General features: G+C 39.0%; 1 protein-coding gene across 3 annotated transcripts in view; it reads right to left on the bottom strand.

Annotated features, from left to right (window-relative positions):
• Positions 1-24,014, bottom strand: part of FRMD3 (FERM domain containing 3) — a 132,506-nt gene that overhangs the window by 87,382 nt on the left and 21,110 nt on the right. The window contains exon 1 of one of the 3 annotated variants that reach the window (XM_057396502.1): positions 14,426-14,446. The exons of 1 other annotated variant lie outside the window; for it this stretch is intronic. The gene's annotated coding sequence lies outside the window, so the exon portion shown is untranslated. Of the gene's footprint in view, positions 1-14,425; positions 14,447-24,014 lie in introns of those variants that run through there. One more of the 3 variants, XM_057396499.1, reaches the window with a different exon arrangement.

Raw genomic sequence — 24,014 nt, 5'->3', positions numbered from 1 at the left:
ACAATATACTTCCAAACCCTTTCCTGTTATGGTCTCCTAAGCACTGCACACCCTAAAATACAGCAACAAAAACATCTGGGTCTTAGCTGTATTATGCAGCTTGACAATCTGATCATCCACCCATTCCATCCACTTAACACCAGTATTTCAGTCTTGACAGTCTCATTCAGGCTAGTCTGGGGCAACGAATTGCTCCAGAGGAGCCCCTCTGAAGAAGGAAAATTCTTAACTTTCCATCTTAATAAATGACACTACAATTGTCTCCTGGTGATGCCAAAAAAAAAAAAAAATCATAGGTGTTTCCATCTCCTCTGGAAAGCTGCTGCATTAAGGATGGACCAGGAAATTCACCTACTTATAAGCATATCTCATGGTTGTCCAGTACATTCATGGAAAACATCTAAGTAATAAAGTTATGGGTTGGCTTGTTGGGCTTTTTAATTTTCAAAAGCAAATTCTCATTAAGGTAATCAAACAACCAAGAAAAGCAGCACTGAAAAACAGAGCATGTCTCCCCTCAGAAACGTAACTATGGAAGTACAGTAGTTCTTTCCTTCATGCATCCTAAGCTAAGAAAAACCTTAACACCACCCCCACCAAATGCACCACAAAAAAAAAAAACAAAAAGGAAAACCACAAACTTTCTTGCCTATACTAACTTTTCAGGGAACATCACAGAAAATTCAAAGTTCTATTCTGATCATTAGTTTCAGTCCAACATACCCTAAGGTTCACATAAAGGAAACATGGATAACATTTGTATTCCCCAACCAGTCATCTGGGTTACATCCGAAGACAGGCAGATGATTCTGCTGACAGGACACATATACAGGGAAGCAGAACCATCCCAGATATCAGAGAAGGGAAGCATTACAAGAGCACTACGGGACGCATAGAGCACAAGATTCAACTTTGCCTTCACAGAGTTTATTTAGGCTGGGTCTACACCAGTTTTACCAGTGAGATAGAAAGCAATGATAACCTTCATACATTCAGTACTAACCCACTTAAGGGTGTTGATGCCTAAGGCACATAACACTGAGAGCAGCAGCAGAATCTGTATAAAACAACACACCACTACCACCTCAGCAATGCCAGCTTCTGGGCTAGCAACACAAACTTTCAGGCTACTATGACAAATTTTTCATTGCTTGCAAAAACACACAGGTGAAAAGTATTTTGAAAAATTTATTCTGAGTACATAATATAGTTTAATATGCTTGCCAACTGCATTTTTAAAACAGTAGCTCCATGACTGATTTTAGGGGATTCCTCCTGCGAAAGACTAAGTTATTTATTACACATCCTGGATCCACTCTGCAAATCTTACTGGTTTTGTTTTCAAAAAGTCAGAATTAATGCTGCAAGGGTTAAATGCCCCATAACTTCACATTTGGTGGAAGCTGAGTAAGTTAACAGCTGGGAAGACACCAAAAGAAAGAGAAGCAGGAACCACATAGCATCTTGCAGTCTCAGGCTAGCATCTCAGACTACAATGCAAGCTGTTACTTGAACATCACAAAAGGATGTCTTCATGCTAATCTATGGAGCTCAAACTTGTACACAACTCCTAAAATGAAATGAAGAGTTCAGTGCATAAGTTTGCTTGCCTTGGTCTCAATAAAATTCAAGGTATATGTAACCCAGCAATCCAGGATCACACTTGTACTTCCCTTTGCATTAACGTGCTTAACTATCGTCTTTACCCTTTACTTATTTCTTTTTCTGGTTTCAAGGACTTAACATTGTGAGATGCTGCACCGCAAATCATGCAGACTTCTGAAGGTATGACATACATGCACATTTCATAGTAATATCACAAGCATACATAAATTGTTTGCAGGAAAAAAGCAGAAGGAGGGCCAGCCACAGATTGGCAGAGGGGAAGATCTGGGCCTAGATTACCCTGTTCACTTGCATGTCATCCATGCAGGGCAGGGAAAACTGGAAAAACTGTTAGTAGTCAGAAGACTTAGCTATATCCCAGAGGCATCCACTTGAAAGAGACAGAGCTTTTTACCAAGAGCTAGCTGGCAGCTAAGAAGAGTGTTACAATGCACAAGTGTGCAGGTGCAACACTCCCAGCATATTCATGGGGGGGAACTACCAAGGATGAGGCAGCTACTTACTCAAGATTGCTAGACCCCTTTAACCTACTTGCATCAGGAGCCTTTGAAAAGTTTATTTTATTCCCAAAGGGAAACCAGAAAAAATAGGTTTGTTCCCAGTATCAACTGGTGAAGTCATGGGAAATTACATCAGAGCGTAATTGTTCAGTGAAGGGATAAACTTGAACCAGCAGAACAAGAAGAATAACATCTTCAAGGCATATGATTGAGTAAATTACGTAATAAAACAGAATGCTGTAGCCTCAGTTCTTCACTCTCTTTCATGTAAACCAAAGACATTTGTGTATTCATTTCATTAATTATGATTAAGTTTAATTTTAAAGTTTTCTAGAGATGAAAAAGCTAACTAATTAGTTCTGCTTCATTAGTTCAAAAATAAGCTGACCAATAAGTTGCATAAATCTTAAATATTTTTAAAATAGCAGGGCTTGAAATTTACATTGAAATTCCCTAAGAAACTGGGTAATACGACTGATCACTTACTTTGGACAATCCTTATGCTCTTTGATCTTTCCTTTCAGGAAATGCCAGTCTTTCCCCTTTATGTTTTAACATACATAAAGCTACCAAAGACATTTCAAATGAGAAATGACACATTCTAAAAAACTCAACTACAGAAACTTTATATTGATTTTCTTTACTCAAAAAAAAAAAATCTAAAAGGGAAAAAAGATCTCTGTAGCTAACATTTTAATAAATTTAACTAATATATCACCAAGTATTTAATGAACAATCAATGCTTAAAGCCAAAAAATAAAGTCATTACAATAAAAAAACAAAAACAGAATATCCATCATTTAGAATAATCTAACAGAAAATCCAGTATTTAGAGTGGGTTTTTTCCCTCTGCTACATGAAGATGAAACAAATGGGGTCTGCATGTATGATTTATGCAGAAAATGAAATGCTTTCCCAGTTCAAAGTAACATTCTGGCCATTAGTGCAGCCACACTTCCACGCACTGCCTCTAATGAGAACTGCTGTATGGCTTCATGCAGTTCAGTGGTCCACTCGCCACCATTTCCCCCTCAGTTCTTCTCTATGTCATTGCACAAAAAGCTAGCATGGAACAACACACACTCCACAGCTCATGGCAACTACAGACCTCATTCTGATTTCAAGGGTAGATCGCTATTTCTTTCACAGGAGACTTGGCACTTGTAAATGCCTTTAAAAAACAAGCAACCAAAAAAAAAAAAATAAAGGGAGAAACCCAAAAAACCCATCACAGAATGGATCATGACATTAAATAGGTGCCCAAAAAAATTAAAATTAAACCGATCACCAATCGAATAAAAAAACACACAAGTATGCAGTGGATACTAGAATTTTACTACGATCATAATGTACTTTAAAAAAACTCTTTTTACAGCAGAAGTGACCATTATGGAATTATGGACAGGCATGCAAATTGAGCATGCTACTAACATTAAGCACATTCTTCCCGTGTTCACTTAACTGGAACAGTAAGATTTTCTTCTATTCTGTTTTAGGTAAAACTTGTAATGGACAGCACTGCTGCCAGCATGGCCCCTTCCCCTATTTTCATGCTCTGTTATTACTGAACACGCACTGGACACTACTTGACAGCACTTACACTTACCAAAACACAGGGAAAACTAATTATAATACATATTTACAAGAGCAGATCAGAAATTATTTTCCTTTCATATGTACTGACAGTTCTAGCCATTTTTACAGCTCACACTGGTACTGAGCGGAAGCTAACAATTTTGCAAATAACATTTAAAGAATATGACGCTAAGTTATACAAGCAAATAAATTACAGTTCCTTTTCAAATTTTAAAAACCTCATATTGAATACATACTAAAAGTGGACATAAAAAAACAAAATGCAGTACTGGCAGTACTAGAAAAGTTCATTGTGACCATTTCCTTAAATCATTCAGTCACCATACTGGTCAACCTTTTCAGTGCTTCTCAAAGAAAGGGCAATTTTCTCTCTCAGTGAAAGGAGCAATTTTCTTTAGAGCAGCAAAAAATACTTCCTTCCTGATTAAACACTTATTCTTTTTTCCACCCCCCATCCAGAGAAGGGTTAAATTAAACCTTGCATTCAATCCAGTGCACCACTAGATCCTGAATTTCCAAAGTTACCTCCGTCATTAAATGATGAAGCAAACAGGAGGGCTCTACAAAACATAAATATCCTGTCTGAAGCATCTTCTTCGGAATCCCACATGCAATGGTCTTCAATGATCATCAGTTTCAACTCAAAAATCTGACCTTTTCCACATAATACACTAGAAGCATATGGGAGGTTTAGCATGATTCACTCCAAACACATTTGAAGTCAGTCGGAAATTATTTCAGCAAGATTAGAGCCAAAAACCTGATTATTAGCACTAAAAGTGCTGACCATGTGTAATCACACCTCCTACTGTTCTCTACATTTTGGTTTTATATTTACCTAAACCTCCTCTTAGCTTTAAGCCACAGCCATTCAGAGTAGCAGGCACAGCATGGATCACAGCCACTGGGGACTCCTCTTACAAAAATCCAGGCTTCTTCCTGAAGAGCTAACAAATCTACCTCTATCTGAGAGCAAGACACACCCCTTAGTGCTCATAAACCATTACTTGCACAGATGCAAACACACACACGTTCATACACTAGTTAGTTTTGACTCACTTGTGGTGCTGCAATGACACTGGATGCAATAGGCAAATTTTTCACAATGAGAAAAATCAGCCATTGAAATAATCACCCCCTGAAATGGTGGATTCCCCAACATTAGACACTTCTAAGATTTGGCTGGGCAGGGTGCTGGGACATCTAGACATCTAGTCTAGGTCATGCTTTTCCAAGAAAGGTTGGACCAGATGATTCTGGTCCCTTCCAACCTGATATTCTGTGATTATATGATTCTATCATATACCCTAAGCTCCTTACCAGTCTCTTCCTTTTGGTTCTGGTTAAGCCACAAGGGCTATAACAAGTTTACACATTAGCTGATAGCCTCAATTAATTTTTCCATCTTTTTGTAAAGTAAAATATTGTCTTCTGAAAATCATATACAAAAACTAGGCTCACAAATAGCCAGCAATTTAAAATATTCAGACTATTAAACATCTAAATGGTCTACAAGACCATTTAGTCATAGTTTAAATCTTCATTACTTCATCTGAAGTAAGTTTCTTTTACTGTCTAGAAAGAAGCTACAGGCGTCTAGAAACTCAGACTTGTGCAACATTATGGGCATGTAAGAAAATACTACCTACAAGAAGAGGGGAGAGCTATATATTATCAAGTTGACTTTTTTGTTTAACCTAGCCATAAAAAAACTGTCTTGGGTACACACATTTTTCTTCTCCAGTCAGTTTGTCTCAACATCGGGATTTTTAGCCCTGTGATAAGCACGGTACTACTGGCAATGCTACAGTACAGAATATGACTAAAATACCACTATGGTTTATTGGGCCAGTTCTCAAAAAATTACAGTCACCATGGGAATGGAGTGAAAGCCCAGGGTGACAGAAAATTGAAAGGGGAAACAGTTCCCAGTGCCTGCTCTCTTAAGGAAGTAAGATGAACAAGGAGGGGAGGAGAATACTGAATTAAATACCCTTCTGGTTCATCAGCAAAACTCAAATGCTGTCTGGGTGGGAGTATTCCTCCCTCCCCAGATGCTCTCCACCTCTCTAATAGCATATTTATGACACTAAGCTTTTCTTTTTTTGTCCAGACAGATTGTTTAGTATTTTTGGAAAAAAAAAAAAAAGGTTTGTCATCTTCCTACTTAAAAGTCAGGCAATAGATTCTCACCGCTGTCCCCTACAGCTCACAGATCTACAAGTAAGGAGGTGAAGTCATTAAGTCATTGCTGCTGATGGAATATGTCTCTAGTAAAAACGTAACTAGAAACAAAACATCACGGAAAACAGCTTTGCTTTTTTAAAAAAAAAAAGTTATTGTTTAATACATGGAGGCATAAAATGAATGGACAAGTACTAAAAAACTGAATGTGGGAAGGGCAAATGAAACAGTCCTTATACACACCATCAAAAATTCAACTCTTAAATATAAAAGTAGATTCCTCAGAAATGAAGAGTTCAGCATTTGCCTTCAGTTTCTGCAGACTGAAAACCATAAATTTCCTAGGAAAAAGCTATCTGTACTACAGCATCCCTTTGCAGGATCTGTATGCATCAGAACTGCAGAAGGTAGGCTAACCAAGGTCTCCACTTCATTAGCAAATTTGCCATATATTGCAATATTGAAAAAATATATGCAAAAAAGTTCTGCAATCCTTCATTTTAGAGCATAATAGAAGCACCATTATTGCCAGATAAACACATTTCCAATAAATACAGATAGATTCACCTCTCTTGTGGCATTGTCATGATGAAAATTAGCACCATGACTCCTATTTCAGCCAAGAAACCAACACTGAGGCTAGCCTGGGAAACTGACATAAAGATCGTTAGAGAAAATGAGTTTGAGAAGCCGTGACTGCCCCTGGTGAAATTAAGCTCAGTATTGTGTCTGCAATTCACCCTGGTGAAGTTAAGCTCAGTATTGTGCCTGCAATTCACCCCTGTGCATTTACACCCTGAGGATTTGAGACTTTCTGGTTTTGAAAACTACAGACACAGCATTTGGGGCTTGAGGTTTTCTACCCCCTGAGGCACTGTCCTAAATTTAATGTTTGTGAATTAGCAGAGATCCTCTCTTTAGTCATAAATCCTTCCTTTTCCTCTTTCTCAACTACAAACTCGTTCCTAATGAACTACACAAACGTTCCCAACAGGGTGCCAACACAGACAAGTAGCTGCTGCTCGTCAGTGTAAGTTTATATTTGCTGCTCACTTCCTCAAACACATCATTCTCCATACCAGTTTTGGACCCTACCAGCTCACTGCCCTGAGGCTGTTCAGACTGTTTAAAACAAGTCCCAACATTTTGCAGAAATGCCAGTTTGTATCCCCCTCTGACAATCCTGCCCATTCCCCCACCAGCCTGGCTAGCAGATATGTGATGTAGCCTCAGCCTATGACTTTTATTCATCTGCATATTATTTTTCTACAGAAACATGCATGAACAAGGAATCTACTCCCTGTTAAAAACACCACAGAGTTAGCATTTAGCAGAAATACAACAGAAGCCCACTGTTCTTTAAGAGGATGATGAGAGACATTGCTCTCATACAAGCTCTGCCAAACTCTTGGGGATAAGGGATAAAAACCTCCCACCACTCATTCAACTTCCCACTTGCAATACCAAGTTAACTTCTCGTGTGTAAGCACAAGAAGTTAACCCCTGCAACCCTGTACTACAGTGATGCCATTCAACTAACAGAGATAAACACCTTTTTTTCACATAAATGCAAATTTCACAACTGCTTCCCATTTTGCAGGTTCTTTTAAAATAAAAGGGAGCTCATTATAACTAAATAGTCTACATACTGTAACACAGGACCTTAGCACAAAGAAAACACGTTTAAATATTGATATAAGAAGGCAAACTGATTGCATTCCTAAAATTTACCACAAATAAACTTACAGCAAACAACTATTGGTGCCTAATGAGGGTAAGTTCAGAAATATCATTATGACATCAGTATATCAAAACTCATGAGAATGTTCTACAGATTTTTAAAATATTTAGCATCCTTCACTCCATGCAAACAGCATTTTTTTTAAGAATACTAGCATGGAATTTAAAGAGTACTTTCAAAAGTAGGATTACTGTGTTTTGCAAAAGCACACACTTTCAAAATTACTCCAGTGGGAGTCAATGCAAAGCATGAGATAATAATAATAATCAGGATGTGCAGCCAGATGAAGAACCACAGAAATGGCATGCAAGGAACCTTTCACCTGGCAGCAGCTGAAAGCTTCACTTTGAAAAATAAAAATTTCTCAAAATATCAAAAACCCAGAACTGCTACTTTGATGTATTCTGAATACAGCTGGAAATACATCATTTTGTGATACAAACAAGTAAGAAACAAGAGCATAAGGGACAAAGAAGCTTTTTGATGATTCCTTGCAACCAGATGACTTCTTACTGTTCTGTTTTATGGTGTTGGTTTAGATTTTTTTTTTTTTTTAAAAAAGGAAGAAAAAGGCTACAAGATTTGTGGAAACACAGGAAATCATCAGCAAAGGCAGATGAAACCTGAGCTTTTCAGGCCTCTGCTGTAGCTGCACCACCTTTCCTCTTTGCTCATTGCAGTTTTCCAATTTCTGTGGCCTTGACAAGAAAACATGCATTTAAATGAGAACACAGACTGCAAAGGGCAACATTAGTCCAAAATATTATCCAAGGAAGAGTCTGAAGTAAATTGTTCACAGATTTTCAGGAACCTGTATGCAAAAAGTTTACTACAGATGTTGCTTAAAACACACAAGGAAGGCAGACCTCCCCATCCCAGCGATCACACTGAGAGCATGGTATGCACTAATTCTAGCACATTTCACATTTTAGGTGCTACGTAATAACACCTACAGAAAAGCATAAGTAAACAGGGAATACTGATGAAGCGGTGAGTAGTTAATCCAAACATATAATAAATTAATAAATTACAGGTATATCATTTATATCATACATAGTAGCAGGCAATTTCTGATTCATTGTCAGTTAAAAAGGAAGCATAGGAAACAGAATGAACCCTTGCACAGAACTGCTACTGTGAAGTACGTAACTCAAAAGACAACTAAATATGCACCATCTGCAACAAAACAGTTATCTATGGTACCTACCTTAACCACCAAGGTAAAAGCTATGTAAACTACAGAAATCTGTCAATGTTTTAGCTCAATTATTTCTTGCTTCCATTTCTTCTGGATTGTATAGATTTAGTTCAAGATGGTACACTGCTTACTTTCCTTCAATCACCCCTAAAAGGAAAGTGAATGCAGCTGCAGGTCTGTTCCTTTGCTGTGTAATCCATCACTGCAGGTCAAAACTGCACAACAAACTCTACAGCCTTTAATTGGAAAGTCCTGGATGTGGTAATTCATCAGTACAATCATACTTATTAAATGAATGAATAAGACTGACACTAAGGCTACTGTTTAACTGTAAAAATAACAAAATAACATTTTAATAAAAAAAAAATTTCCTTAAAAACTAGCAAAACTGTATACAAACAAAAGTTTCTTCCTTTGCAGGATGCAATTACAATTTTGCTGCCAGAAAATCCTCAACATTAAGTATCGCCCTGTTAGCTACTCTGAAGCTGACTACCACCAAACAAGTAAAACCCCAGATGTCGCCCTCCATTTAATTTCCAGTTTTTACTATATTTTTTCAGCAGTTTTTTGGCTTAAGAGCTACACCAGATGCTACAGCAACAAGTTTATAACTCTTTTTTCAAGCTTCTATATTTGGCAAACAAGACTACTTAAGCTACTAAATCCTGAGTTTCACTTTAAGGCACAATTTTATTTTATAAGACCGTATTTTCCAATTAGAGAGCAGACTTTGGCCTCTTCGGGAACCTACTTAGTAAGGTGCCATGAGATACAGCCCTAGAGGGCAGGGCAGCCCAAGACTGTTGGTTGATATTCAAGGACCACCTGCTATAAGCTCAGGAGTGTTATGTCCCACCTACAAGGAAGTGCAGCAGGAAGGCCAGGAGATCTCCTTGGATGGATAATGAGCTGCTGAAGAAACTCAAGAGGGAAAAAAGAGGCTTGCAAAAGGTGGAAGCAAGGACAGGTGGCCTGGGAAGAATACAGGGATGCTGTCTCGGAAGCTAGGGACCAGGTCAGGAAAGCTAAGGCCCAGTTAGAATCAAATTTGGCAAGGGATGTGAAGGATAACAGGAAGGGATTCTACAGGTACATTGCAAAACAAAGACAGACTAGGGACAACATGGGCCACCTCTGGAAGCTATCAGAAGAACTGGGTACCCTGGGCTTGGAGAAGGCTGAGGTTCTCAATGACTTCTTTGCCTCAGTCTTCACTGCCAAAGGCTCTGACCACACCACCCAAGTCTTGGAAGGCCGATACAAGGACTGTGAGAATGAAGACCTTAGGCCCACTGTAGGAGAGGATCCGGTTCGAGACCATCTTAAGATGGTGAAATCCATCCGCGGGTCCTGAAGGAGCTGGCGAATGAATTTGCTAAGCCACTGTCCATCATATTTGAAAAATCATGGCAGTCAGGTGAAGTTCCCGACAACTGGAAAAAGGAAAACAACCCCCATTTTCAAGAAGGGGAAAATGGATGAGCCAGGGAATTACAGACCAGTCAGTCTCACCCCTGTGCCTGGCAAAATCTTGGAGCAGAACCTCCTGGAAGGCATGCTAAGGCACATGAAAAACAACAAGGTGCTTGGTGACAGCCAGCATGGCTTCACTAAGGGGAAATCCTGCCTGACCAATCTGGTGGCCTTCTATGATGGGACTACAGAGCTGATGGACAGGGGTAGAGCAGTTGATGTCATCTGCCTGGAATTGTGCAAAGCATTTGACACTGTCCCACACGACATCCTTGTCTCTAAATTGGAGAGACATCAATTTGATGGATGGACCACTCAGTGGATAAAGAACTGTCTGGATGGCTGCACACAAAGAGTTGTGGTCAATGGCTCAATGTCCACCAGTAACGAGTGGTGTCCCTGAGGGATCGGTGTTGGGACCGGTCTTGTTCAACATCTTTGTCGCTGACATGGACAGTGGGATTGAGTGCGCCCTCAGCAAGTTTGCCGATGACACCAAGCTGTGTGGTTCGGTTGATACCCTGGAGGGAAGGAATGCCATCCAGAGGGACCTTGACATGCTTGTGAGTGGGCTGATGCCAACCTCATGAAGTTTAACCATGCCAAGTGCAAGGTCCTACACCTGGGTCAGAGCAATCCCAGGCACAGCTACAGGTTGGGCAGAGAAGAGATTCAGAGCAGCCCTGCGGAGAAGGACTTGGGGGTGTTGGTCGATGAGAAAATGAACATGAGCTGGCTGCAGTGTGTGCTCACAGCCCGGAAAGCCAACCATATCCTGGGCTGCATCAAAAGGAGCTCGACCAGCAGGTCGAAGGAGGTGATCCTGCCCCTCTACTCTGCTCTCGAGACCTCACTTGGAGTACTGTGTGCAGTTCTGGTATCCTCAACACAAGAGGAACATGGAACTGTTGGAACAAGTACAGAGGAGGGCCACGAGGATGATCAGGGACTGAAGCACCTCCCGTATGAAGACAGGCTGAGAAAGCTGGGGATGTTCACCCTGCAAAAGAGAAGGCCACGTGGAGATCTCATAGCAGCCTTCCAGTATCTGAAGGGGGCCTATAGGGATGCTGGGGTGGGACTCTTCATTAGGGACTGTAGTGATAGGACAAGGGGTAACGGGTTAAAACTTAAACGGGAAGTTTAGGTTGTATATAAGGAGGAAGTTCTTTAGTGTCAGAGTAGTGATTCACTGAATAGGTTGTCTAAGGAAGTTGTGAATGCTCCATCCCTGGCGGTGTTCAAGGCCATTTTGGACAGAGCCTTGGGTGACAGGGTTTAGTGGGAGGTGTCCCTGCCCACGGCAGGGCGGGTTGGAACTAGATGATCTTAAGGTCCTTTCCAGCCCTAATGTTTCCATGATTCCATGATTCTATGTTTAGTTGCTTACTTTGTCTATATTGATCAGTACACCTCATTTTAACTCAGTTTAACTTGCCTGAACCGATTCCTGTGCACCAGCAGCAACTTAATGTAAACAGCTGGTCAACTTCTGAGTCAACCTGTGAAATATCTTTGAAGACATACAGTGCATCAAAACCCCTAATCTGCATCAACCAATAGCAAGATTAAAAATACATCAAAACAGAAACTCAGAATATAATGAGGCTGAAGAGGTATATTTTCTTCCACCTACTCTCGGGAGCTGTCACAAATGACTATATGCAAAAAAGCTCTTTGTGAGTATGGATGCAGGAAATATTTGTCCCTTACAAACATGCGACAAAGCCCACATGTATATAAACCCTAAGGCATAAACAAATCCTTTGAGAAGCATAGTCACATCAGAGTTCTGATTTGCACATTTAACAACTGACAGAGGCAAGAGGATGAATTATTATAGCACACTTCTCCTACAAACACCTAAAATAGTTTTCAAAATACTGGATGAAGTCTAGCCATGAGAAATGAAAAACAAGTATTTTTTTAAAGATGGAAAAAAACCTGCTTTTGTCAATGGTGATTTCCAGAACAAAACTACCCGGAAGCTTCTTAAATTCTGAGATATTGTTACTGGTTAACACAAGATGCATCCAAAACACACGCTAATTTTGATTACAGGATAATTGTATCTACTATATTTGAAGTTCTTTGTTTGCAGCTTCCCCAGCAACTATTATTAAATATCACACCTAATATGATTATAGAAAAGCACAATATGCAGTACACTAAATACTCCTTTTGCACTGCACCTTCAAGGACAAACAGTATATGACACCACTACACCCATTTTCACAACCAACCTCAATTACGTTTGTTCTAACTCTTAACCCACCCCTTCCCCACACACACAAATTTTTCCTTTCTAATGGAAGCAACAATAAGTTAAATATTTCACCTGCTTTCCTAAGAATAGCAGTTAGAAGTTATACAAAAAAGCTAACAGAAAAATCTCCCAACTCATTATTGCCATCATATCAGTATTAACAGACATCACAATGTCCTCATATCATTAAAGAGAGGGATCTCATCCTTGGAATTTGTGATCCTGAACGTAAAATATACAGAGTTGGAATAATGCAAGATCAAATGGCTGAGCATGACCTTAAAACACAAAGGAAATACAACTGTTTGCAGTCCAGTCTCAAGTTCATTGTTGCATTCATATTTCTACCTTTGGAAACTTTCTCAACTTGGCCTTCAAAAGCGTTTTCCTGAGAAAAATAAGTATTACCAGTTCACGTGCTTTACTTTTAGTACTATTTAAGCCTCAGAGCAGCTTAAAGTAGTTGGGTCTTTGCTGCAGAGCTTTAATTCAGGGAACATTTCATTTGTTCAGCATACAGCATGGCCAGAAAAGCTCAAAAGAGGGTTAATTTTCTCTTTACTAACAGCGAAGAGACCAAATACATTACTTCTGCAGAGACTGTTATGCAGGATATTGTCCTCAACAAGCTGCATGCAAGAATTACAGCCAGCTAAGTAACACGTGGAAAAGGCTGGAATTAATGACAATACAGTAACAACAATACTAGACTGATATACAAAATATTTCCTTTTCATTTGCAAAGTTACACCAGCTCATAAATGTCCTCACCATCCCTCAAGAGATGTTTCAGCATCTCTTCATCAGTCAAGGGCTCTCGTTTGTTCTTAACAGTCCAATTATTGCAAAGCTATCTACGACAGAATTTCAATGACATCCTCTGAAAATGTTTCTGAAGGATACAATATGCACTGCAGACAGAAACTGCACTAAAACACACCTAGACACCTTATTAAACCATCATTACTCAGTGACTCCACTGCAGAGTTGACATTCATAGAAAAAATTCACAACACACCCTACCAAAGTGTCTCTTTTAAGCTATTTTTTTCAGAACAGAACTTCAGCTCCATACTTGCTGAAGATGCAAGTAAACATTTAATGCCAAGAGGTTGGATGGCTCTGTGCATCTCTCTCATCTGACCTTTCAAGACTAAAAACAATATAGAGACCACTGGGCTTCACATAGCAAGTCTGGGAGACAGCCAAAAAAGATGCATGTATGTATGCATTCAAGTTTCCATGAGTCATTGTAAGAAGTGTTATTAGGTGTACAGGCTGTACTTAGAAGCTCAGCAGTCCACTTGCATTCAGGCAGAACAAGGCAACAAATGTAGACACATTTTCATATTATATTGTGAGCTTCTGAATTTTACAAATCTGATCCTAACAGCTAATGCTTATTATTTGAAATATATTACTCTGGATAGACATGGATTACAAGTCCCCCTTTAGAGTCACTTCAGAGCTCTATAATTAGGTCTAGGAACATGCTGATATAAAACATTATGATTTGGTGTGGGCTGTCATTACTCCTCCCTTCCCTTTTTACCCTGCCCTAGCACTATCCATAGCAAAAAAACTTTTTGCAAGTTTTTTTAATGAGAGTTTATTCCTTGAGAAAATTTTCATAGTGGGCCAAGAACAGACAAAAGTTCTCAATTAGACTGCATGACAGACAACCTTCAAGGGACCCCTTCAGCTGTGATGGCCTACTGCAGCTAAGATACCATGTCACATTCATGCAGAATCTTTTAGATGTGCATAATAAACATGCCAGTTTGTCATCTGCCTGTGCAGGGATCACAATTGCTCTCAGCAATGGAGACCGTACCTACTTGCGGAAGCAGCTCCTCAGCGGCAGGCTTTCACAGCACCACTGATGCTGCCAGTGTGCGCACCGAATGCTCTTCAACAGGCGTTCTCCAACAGCTTCAAATGAGATGGTCTGACAGCCATATGCCTTAGGACACCTTCTCCTCATAAGACTGAATCACCAGAATGTCAAAGAGATCAGGCAGAGCAGGAGCTCAGTCCAGCTGCTGTGGTATAAATTTTACTTTAGCAGAGAATAAGCCTTCTCCCAAGGCTCAGTTGTTAGCACAGCTACAACCTTCTTTGATGTCAGCAGAGATGCCTCTGTCTGGAAATAGTTTCCAGCTCTAAAACTGTATCTGCTCCTTCTCCCTGCATACACACACATATACATAAACACGCGCATGCATATATGAACACGCACCCTTGTACTCCTTCACCTTCAGCCCTCTTCGGTGTGTTACCTAGTGTAACAGAGCAAGCAAAGGAAATGGAAAATGGTTCGAAACATGAGACTAACAGCATTATATAAATCTGAGTGGAATATATTAGAGTTACAACAACAAACAAGAAAAATCCCCGAGCAGCAACAGTATTTTAGAGTCCACTAATCTTTTATAGTAAATTTTTACTTTATAAAAGATTTTTGGGACAATCACCCCACTCAGCACCCAGATTCATCTTTACTTGTGTTTCTTCCACAGAAAAGCAGCAAACTGACCATTCTCAGGATATCCCACAAGATTAGGAAGCCCTGATACAGGGCATTCAGAAGTCTTAGCTGTCGTCTTGCAATTCTCTCTCAGGAGCCAAGCATGATTGCCTGGAAAATCAAATTGCTCTTTGTCTCTTATTTTGTCATAAAAACTATCGTGTCATGATAGCTGATTTTACTTTGCAACCCCACCCTCCCCAGTACATATCTCTAAAAATGCTTAGCACCAATGCAGTGACCACTTCTAAGGAAAGGATCAAAGGTAAAGCTCTAACTGAAATTACTCAGTGTGGTCCGCAAACTGACTAAACAAAATCCAAATTAAGAATACAAGGCTACCTACCCAGGGTTGTTTTTAAAGGTGCTGGACATTCTGGTGTCAGCATCCTTATCTTCAGCACAGACTTGCAGATTCTAAATAGAGAAAATTACCTGGAACCCCCATAATTCCAAATTCTGAAAATAGTTCCCCAGAATTCTAGTTTGAAAATTGGATTTAGCAATATCCATTACCCAACGGACTTTAGAAGAGAAGATTTCTTATTTTCAGTTCTATTTTCTTTTCCTTCTACCCTCACATTATTTCATGAGGCTGTTCTTACAGAATTGATGGAACTAAAGCAAATGTGCATTCCAGCTGGAAGCTTATAATCATAGGTTTCAGAGGAAATGCTGTGTTAATCTCCACTCACTCTAGATGCAATGATAATGTCAGCTAGAAGTACGTTGAAATTACAATGGCAAAACATGAGGTCATACTGACCAATTTTCAAATAAAAGCATCTTCCAGTGTGTTTGTAAGTGACTTTCTGATGTTTTGATTATTGAATTCTTCTCACAGATCTTCTCAGCTGCTTTTAGGAATACTGGAAATCACACATGTAATGCCATTTCTCAGAAAATATGCAATAGCCACTTGAGACCATGATACTTTACCAGCAACATTTTCTGTTCCTCCAGTCAAGAGGAGGTATAAAGGGAAATTACTGGAGCTGGGAAGGAAGATAATGAAATTTGGGGTTGATAACATCTCCTGCTAGCAGGTGCAGCTTCTCCTTCTCTTAGATGCAAAGAAGGCACATGCTACATTAGCAGTAGCAGCAAAGGAATCAGCATTTGGCATACATTAAAGTAGCACAGTGCAGTATCAGGTAAAGATACCCCAGCAACTCTGAACAGGACTCTTGTGGCAGAAAATCAAACGACTGTTTGGATTGAATCGAAGTTTCTATGCTGCTTAAAATTAGCTATACTGCTTATCTGCCTAAGGAGATTCAAGTACCACCAAACACAGAACTAAACAGGTTGCCATTTTTGCAGTATACAAACTTTAAGTGTGAGGTGGAATTTGCACTGAAAAGCTAAACATAATTCATCTTGTCAGTTTAGTTTTTATCACATTTCTATATCTCTTATACATAGTCTTAATTGACATTCAATATTCAAATTATTTTCTTCCCCTTATCACATTTTACAATAGTTCATTCAATTGATTCCATTTTCTTCGGGGCTACAGTACTTAAAAATTACTTTCAAATTCCCTGAAGAGTGAGTTTATGCATCGTTATGCATATTATGACTCCACAGGTAACCTGTACCATCTTCTCCATGAATGTAACCAGTCACTACACCAAGGCCTTTCAGTGGATCCTAGCAGTACATATCTTGCCTAGCAAACAGTATTAACCACGCTGATTGAGCTAAGCAAAAAGAGAAGATTATCTCATGAGAAATAATGATTCAATGAGATTAGTGTTGTCCTTTGCAAGAATTACAGAGCAGATGCTGTGTTTTGCTAACATGCAACTTGGCCAGAGTTCAGCTGGTCATGTCTGTGTTTCCCCATATGCTGTATTTTATTTTATGCTTTTGTTAAAGAGACCTCACCTCCATGACAGCAGATCTGACTCCTCCAATGGCTCTTTCCAGCATCCCTTGCTCCATACTGCAACAAAGAGGCCCCATTCACATAAGAGAGAGGAATCAAGTTGACTCTGGGAAAATGTGCTTCTGAAAATTGCCTTGAAGGCAGGAGCTGAATGCAGCCAGGTATTTTCACTGCTCACCCCACTTGCAGGTGCAACTTTTACCCATGTACTACAGTGGCAGATCAGATCACACAGACCAGAACAGGTACGCATGAAGCTAAGTGAGTTATGTCTTAAAAAAAAGAAAAATCTAAGGTCTAATGTATTACAAAACCACTGACCTTTCCCTCCGTGGTGGTAACATACATTTCAGCTAAAGAGACCACACAAAGAAACAGTGCAGCAAATTGCAGCAATTGTATCCCACCCTTCAATAAAATCACTTACAGAAAAAGAGCAGTAACATAACATTTTGTAAGAATTCATCATAATAGGTGGTGGAAGGTGCATGCACCAAGCACATCAGGGTGAGATGGTAGTCTCTGCTTCAAGCCCTTCCTTGTTCAGATGGATGACCTGTATATAAGGTCACAGGCCATTAAAAAGATTAGCAACAATTATAAGACTGTAGCTCTGCCCATGAGGCAGCCAGATAATAGCTTTTTCCCAACTCTGTGTCATCTCAGGCAGATATATACTCTCTTACAACTTGCACAGACCCCAAGGCCTTTGAAGCACGTCAACGAAAACGTCAGAAATAACTGCCCACAATGTGTGTAGTACTTTTTGACATCTACACTAGCAGCTAATTGAAACTGAACAGCTGAAGCAAGAAAAATCCCTCCCAATGAGAATACAGCTCTTGCAAATCAGCAAATGAGCATCAGTGTGTGTCTTTCCAATTCCATACTTGACAGCTTGAGGTGGCACTGAAACATTGCCAGCAGACAACTAACTAAAAGGAGCAGTAGCAGATGATGCCAGAAAGATAGGTAAGTTTTTCTTACTGAGACCAGGAAACTTTCTTACAAGCCATCTAACCTACACTAAAATGTTAGTGTATTAGATTCATATTGGATACAGGAAAAATTTCTTCACCAAAAGGGTTATCAAGCACTGGAACAGGTGTATCAGGGAAGTAACTGAGTCACCATCCCTGGAGGTATTTAAAAAACATGGTGCTTAGGGACATGATTTAGTGCTGGACTTGGCAGTACCAGGTTAATGGTTGGACTTGATGATCTTAATGGTCTTTTCCAACTTAAATGATTCCTATGATTAACTGCAGAAAATGCTACTAATACTGTCCTTTTGTAACTGTTCATAAATAAAATTCATAGTGTACAAGGCACCTACTATACAACAGGGGAATGGAAAACCTCCGCAGCCCAACAATTTAAAAAACAGTAATTTCAAAAAAATCCAATCTCACCAAGATAATTTCCATGATACCTATCTGCCCCTTTTATGAATATGCCGTGTAAACATATTTACAGGGTTAAATATAAAGTTCTCTAGTAAAAAAGCTGGTCTATTTCTTTCTTAATTGCACAAAATTAAGTTGTACAAAGGTTTCATTAAAAAAAAATCATTTCATCAAATATGAAATTCTGAAGAAAGTGTTACTGACACCAGTTCTCTGTCAAAAACAGAGAGAAAATCCTGACATCACATCAGGACATTCACTGAGAACACACAAGACCTAGGGAAATCCACATTTACCTGAAATGGGACTGTTTCCCAAGAAAGGAAGACCCTAATTCTCAATTTGTTCATCGAAGATGCATCTCATTATGAAGATGAGAATTATCTCACCTCTGCTGAAGTTGCACCTAGCTTTTTAAATAAACACATATATGAACATGCATGTGTGAAAGTGTCAGAAATTAAAGATAACTAAAGCAATAACATTAAAAATCCATGTATATTCACATATCCAAATTTATGACAATTAGGAAATGGGAAGAGTTTGAATTTGGGCAGGTGGAAATTCAACCTAGCCCCAAACCCAGTCCTGGGTCAAAGCATCAGGAAAATGTATTAGTACTATTACTATTAAGCCCAAGACTGAAACATGCTGCCCTCCACACTTCGGGGGAAAAAAAAAAAAAAGAAAAAAAGAAAAAAAGCCATTTTACTCTCCATTCTCCTTTATTTCTTACATTTCTTGCTTTCTCTCAGTCATCTTCCCTGTTTCTTTTTAACATGTCCAAATAAGATGTAATCATCATTACAGATTACTAAAAGGGGGCACTACAAAGGAAGCAAGAAAAATATAGGAGGAAAGGGAAGAGAAATGAAGGTGACCACCAGTAATAGCGGCTGTAATTTACATTTTAACTGTAGTGCTGCAACATGCTGTAAAATGACAACAGTGTCTGCCAAGCAGTACAAATACAAATCTAAGCCTGCTACACACTCAATATCCTACATATATTTTGAGGTTTCTTCAAATTAATTCCTCATTTTTTTGAAGGCAGTGGCTGATGTTGAACAATCATACTTGCTTTCTACTTGCTACTGGTTATGGGTTTCTAACATGTTAAACCAGGCATAAAATAATTTTAAATGTCAGATTCTGGTCCACAGCCAGCTCTCTACTTTGTCAAGGCTCCACCAGCAGCCCAGATATGCAATGCCTCTTACGTTCTGCTCTCCGTTCTTCTGCTCTCCCAGGGCTTTGGGAAGTAATTGTAATGTGCTGCTCCAGTTCCCAATTCCTTAGAAAACACACAGTGCCCTTTGGTGTTGCGAAGCTAGAGTCAGCATACGGCAACTATTCCCTGATGCCTGACCTCTCAGACAGTGAATTAATCAAGGTCTACTTTCAGCAGACTCAAATTAATTCTGTAGTCCTTTGTGAACTATGATATTTACAGGGTAAACATGTCAATGACTAAGTGAGTATAATTCATACAGCAACTAGAGATCGTCAAATGGACACAAAATATTCACCCAAAGCCTGTGAATTAAGTTTGTTTGAGAATTTTGTTCATGCAAGCAATTCAGGTGCTGCATCCAGTCATCATGAAAAAAGCCTCTGTAATCTCTGCAGAATTGAGAGAACTAGCATCAAAATAAATAATCTGTCTCCAGTTTTTTAGGGAAGTACATCTAAGCTTTACAAATGAGTTTTCATGCTGGGAGGAGGAGAGATGGGTTGGGAGAAGAGCAATAGTGAGACAGGTTAAAAAAGATCAATCAGTGGCTCCAACTAGAAAAATTAAAAAAAGAACTGAAAAAAAAAACTGAAAGAAGATGCATTTACAATTGCAAAAATTAGGGTCTGGACCAGATCAGGCTCTGAAACTGATCCAGACATGTTTCCACAACTGCATCCGGTATTATGTCACCCCATGCAACTCCTTTGAGAAGCAGACGCTGTGGAGACGGGCGTGCTGAAAGGCAAGGCAGAACGTAAGAAACACATTCAAGTGAAAATCCTCACTGCTGGCACCGTTTAGCAGGCACAGTAAGGGAGGAACAAAGTAGCACAGGTTACAGAATTGTCCATGGGGGATTCTCAGTAGACTAGGTAATAATACATTTACACTTTATATAAAGCCAGGATTATGTAAACATGGACCACATTATTTAAATTAGACAAACAAGAAGGACGAAAGAACATTACCACTGGACATTCCGACCTGAGCTCCACAAGCTGTGCAAAACATATGGTACACATCAAACTTAGCAGCCAAATAGCTCCACATTTCTGCTTAATCTGGTCTATGTAACTGGAACCTGTCCTGGTATACATAAATTCATAATAATAAATAAATAATAAATAATCATAATGATAAAATATAAAATAATCATAATAATAAACCAGTACTTTACATTCACACTTATATAATGATAAACTGACAGTATAGTATCAGATATAGAAAGGCCATTGTTATCATGCAGCAGTTACAACTTAGTATTTTGACACAGCTGTATCATGGAAGAAAACATACTCAAAAGAGTTTTCACAATTCAAAAATCCAGAGATGGAAGTTTCTGGAAGTGCCTATATAAATCCCATAAATTGAAAGAACTGAGAAGTGCTAGCTACCACAGAAAAGACGTGTTACAGAATAAACTAACTCCACCAAAACTAATATCAGAGATGGTTAAGTATAAACCATCGTTCAGCGTTTTGTTCAGACATACTTTCTCCTCATAATAAATGTATACCTGGAGTTCTGACCATTCCTCTCTGATACAGCTCACAGAAAAGAGGGGGGCTCTCTTTAAACTTTAAAAAAAAAGCAAATATGTAAATATTTAAATAACTTTTTTTACAAGAAACATTAGTCATAACAGATTATTACTCCTAACCTTAAAAAATAGCACAGCTTCAAGCACAGCAAAATCAGCATTTTGATCATTTAAGTTCCATCTTAATTAACAAATACTGAATGCTCCAAATAAAATGCTCTCACAGAAGAATGAAACAAGCTTTTGAGCTTGGTTCTGGACAAGCAATCAAATGTATCATTCACCCACAGCTGGGAAACCAAAAAAAGCCACTTTAGTTTTCCTTTGGAGTCTCAATATACTACAACCATGAATACTGATGATTCCTACAATTTTTGATTGCAAACAGTAAAAATCTGTTAAGGGAACAGACCACAACTGATTTTCTCAGTCCCTCCTGTTATACTGTGGAATACTATTTCCCTATTCATTTGCTGATTTTCAGAAACATAGAAGCTAGACTATTAGGCTCAATCATTTTTAAGGCTACAAAAGTATGCAAAGTCTCTGTGGCACTCTCAAACTAAACCACAGGCAAAAGAAAATCAGAACAAAAAAAAAAACCAAACAATTAAATCAAACCCTGAAGAGCAATAAACCAAAGCATCCCAGAAAACATTCTGGAAGAGCTGATTCTTTATCCACAGATTGACCATAATGGGAAATACAAATCTTACAATATTATATATGAATGGATATACAATGGACTGACAATTGAGATTAAAAAAAAAAAAAAAAAAGAAAATCCTAGAAGTAAAGCCTCTGGATTACTAAATGATACAAGTTAGGAATAAATTGGAGAACTGAGATTAATATAACAAGAGTCCATAAGATCTGGCCCAAGAATTAGCCATAAAGCAAAGAGGTAAAGGCCCACCCAGTTCAGACTTGCTGAATTTCACCTATCCCATGTTACTCAGTTTTCAAGCATTCAGTATGGCTTAAACCAATGGGCCTGTCGCATTCCTAAACACCCATTTATGCTCTAAACATATCCTCCAGACACAGTTGTGATACTGGAGTGGAAAAATTTCCAAGCTACATTTTTTAACTGAAATGAGAAGAATATGAATCTCACATTGAAAAAAATGTTCTGTGGATAACTTTTTTGGCAGAAATTGCTCACTACTGAAAAATAAAAATGTAAACAGCTCTTAACATCCAGGCTACAATTGTACCTTGAGACATGCTATTGTGACTGGAGTGAAAATACATCAACTTTGTAATTCGTAACTATACTGCTACCAGCTTGAAATGTCAGAAATAGTACAAATAGGACCAAAATCTTTATGCACAGCACTTTGTAGTCTCAGAGAATGAACAGCTATACAATGAAGTTGATAAAAAACGAATAAACCGGAGGGAGTCATAGACAGTTCAAAGGTTTCCACACGCAAAAAAGTTACCATCTTGTCCTTGTCCTCTACATATGCAGCAGTAGCAACAAAGCAAGTCCTTGGGGTTCCAGATGCTCACCCTATGGACCTATACCTAGCAAGATACACACAAACCTCTCCCCATGGACACCCCTACTGCCTGGTGCAAATGTGCAGCCAATTATCCCTAACCCACATGGCCTTTCAACACTATTCCTAATCAACCCCAAAGCACTCTCCCCTTCCTCAAGGCAAGGAAGCAACCATATCAGAGGCCACCAAGAGAGGTCCTGTACTCCTGGTGGCACAGTCACAAGCCACCACTGTCACCTCTCCAGCAGAAGATGCTACTCCTCATCCCCTTTTACTTGGATCAGCAGATGGCTGTGTAACCAGAGAGCTCCTGCTAGTTGCCTGCTTACTGCCTGTCCAAACAACAGCATCTCCCATATAGCAGCTTTGAGACACACCACTGCAGTGGGGGACAAAGGGACATGTGAAACAATTTTAGCAATGCCAAGGCTTCTATTCTTAACACCATACTGCTAAAAACTTCAGCAAGGGCAGAATCTGGGTCCTGCCTCCCATCCCACGAGGCAATGCATCCGTATAACGAGTGGGTGTGTGTAAAGAGATGAAAATACTCTCTGAAACACTGTCCAACAATACCACGGATAGATAGAACCGATCCAAGGCTAGAGACATCAAATGCTTGTGACTTTAGCCACACATCAGAAACTAATGAGCAGGGAAGTTTTCATTTTTAATCTACCAGCTGGTTGCAGAGTCAAGTAATTGAACTGAAAATTTCTGATGATTATCATAGCAGCTTCTAGATTCATAAATTTTCAGGACAGTCTGAATACACTGCCCCTAAATTAAATAAAACCTAGAAGCATAGCTGAAAAAGAAAAAAAAAGCTTAAAAATTAAAAAAAAAAATACAGGTCCTTCCCACATATAGCCAAGGAAGACCTCAGTGCAGAGCTTGCACATACATAGTATGTAAGTAATGCTGTGTGACACTACTTGATGAAGGATTTCTTCCCTAAAGTCAGCTAAATTCCATTAAAAATAATGAATTCTTCACAAGTGCAGATGTTGCTTCTGCCTTTATCCCCTCAGGCACCACTGCTGCTTTTAAAAGAAACAAACAAATAAATATAATGTGCTGCTAAATAAATAAATGTTTTTGCAGCTAAGTAATAAAATGTACTCAGTCACATTTACCTAAAAACCTCTGCTGATACAAGGACATCCTCTGTGACCAGTAATTCAATTTTAGTATTATCATGAGGCATTCAGTGAAGCACTCAGCAAGAATCAGAAAAACCCTCATAATAATCCCTTCTATAAATTATGTTTCATGAGAGTTTTCATGCCCCCAAATTTCACTCTCTTAAAATGCATAT

Source organism: Pezoporus wallicus, unplaced genomic scaffold (genome assembly GCF_028554395.1).
Source record: "Pezoporus wallicus isolate ANWC-B61680 ecotype Strahan unplaced genomic scaffold, APGP_CSIRO_Pwel_v1 contig_2776, whole genome shotgun sequence".
NCBI classification, from domain to species: domain Eukaryota; kingdom Metazoa; phylum Chordata; class Aves; order Psittaciformes; family Psittacidae; genus Pezoporus; species Pezoporus wallicus.
This window is presented reverse-complemented; position numbering and strand designations above follow the sequence as displayed.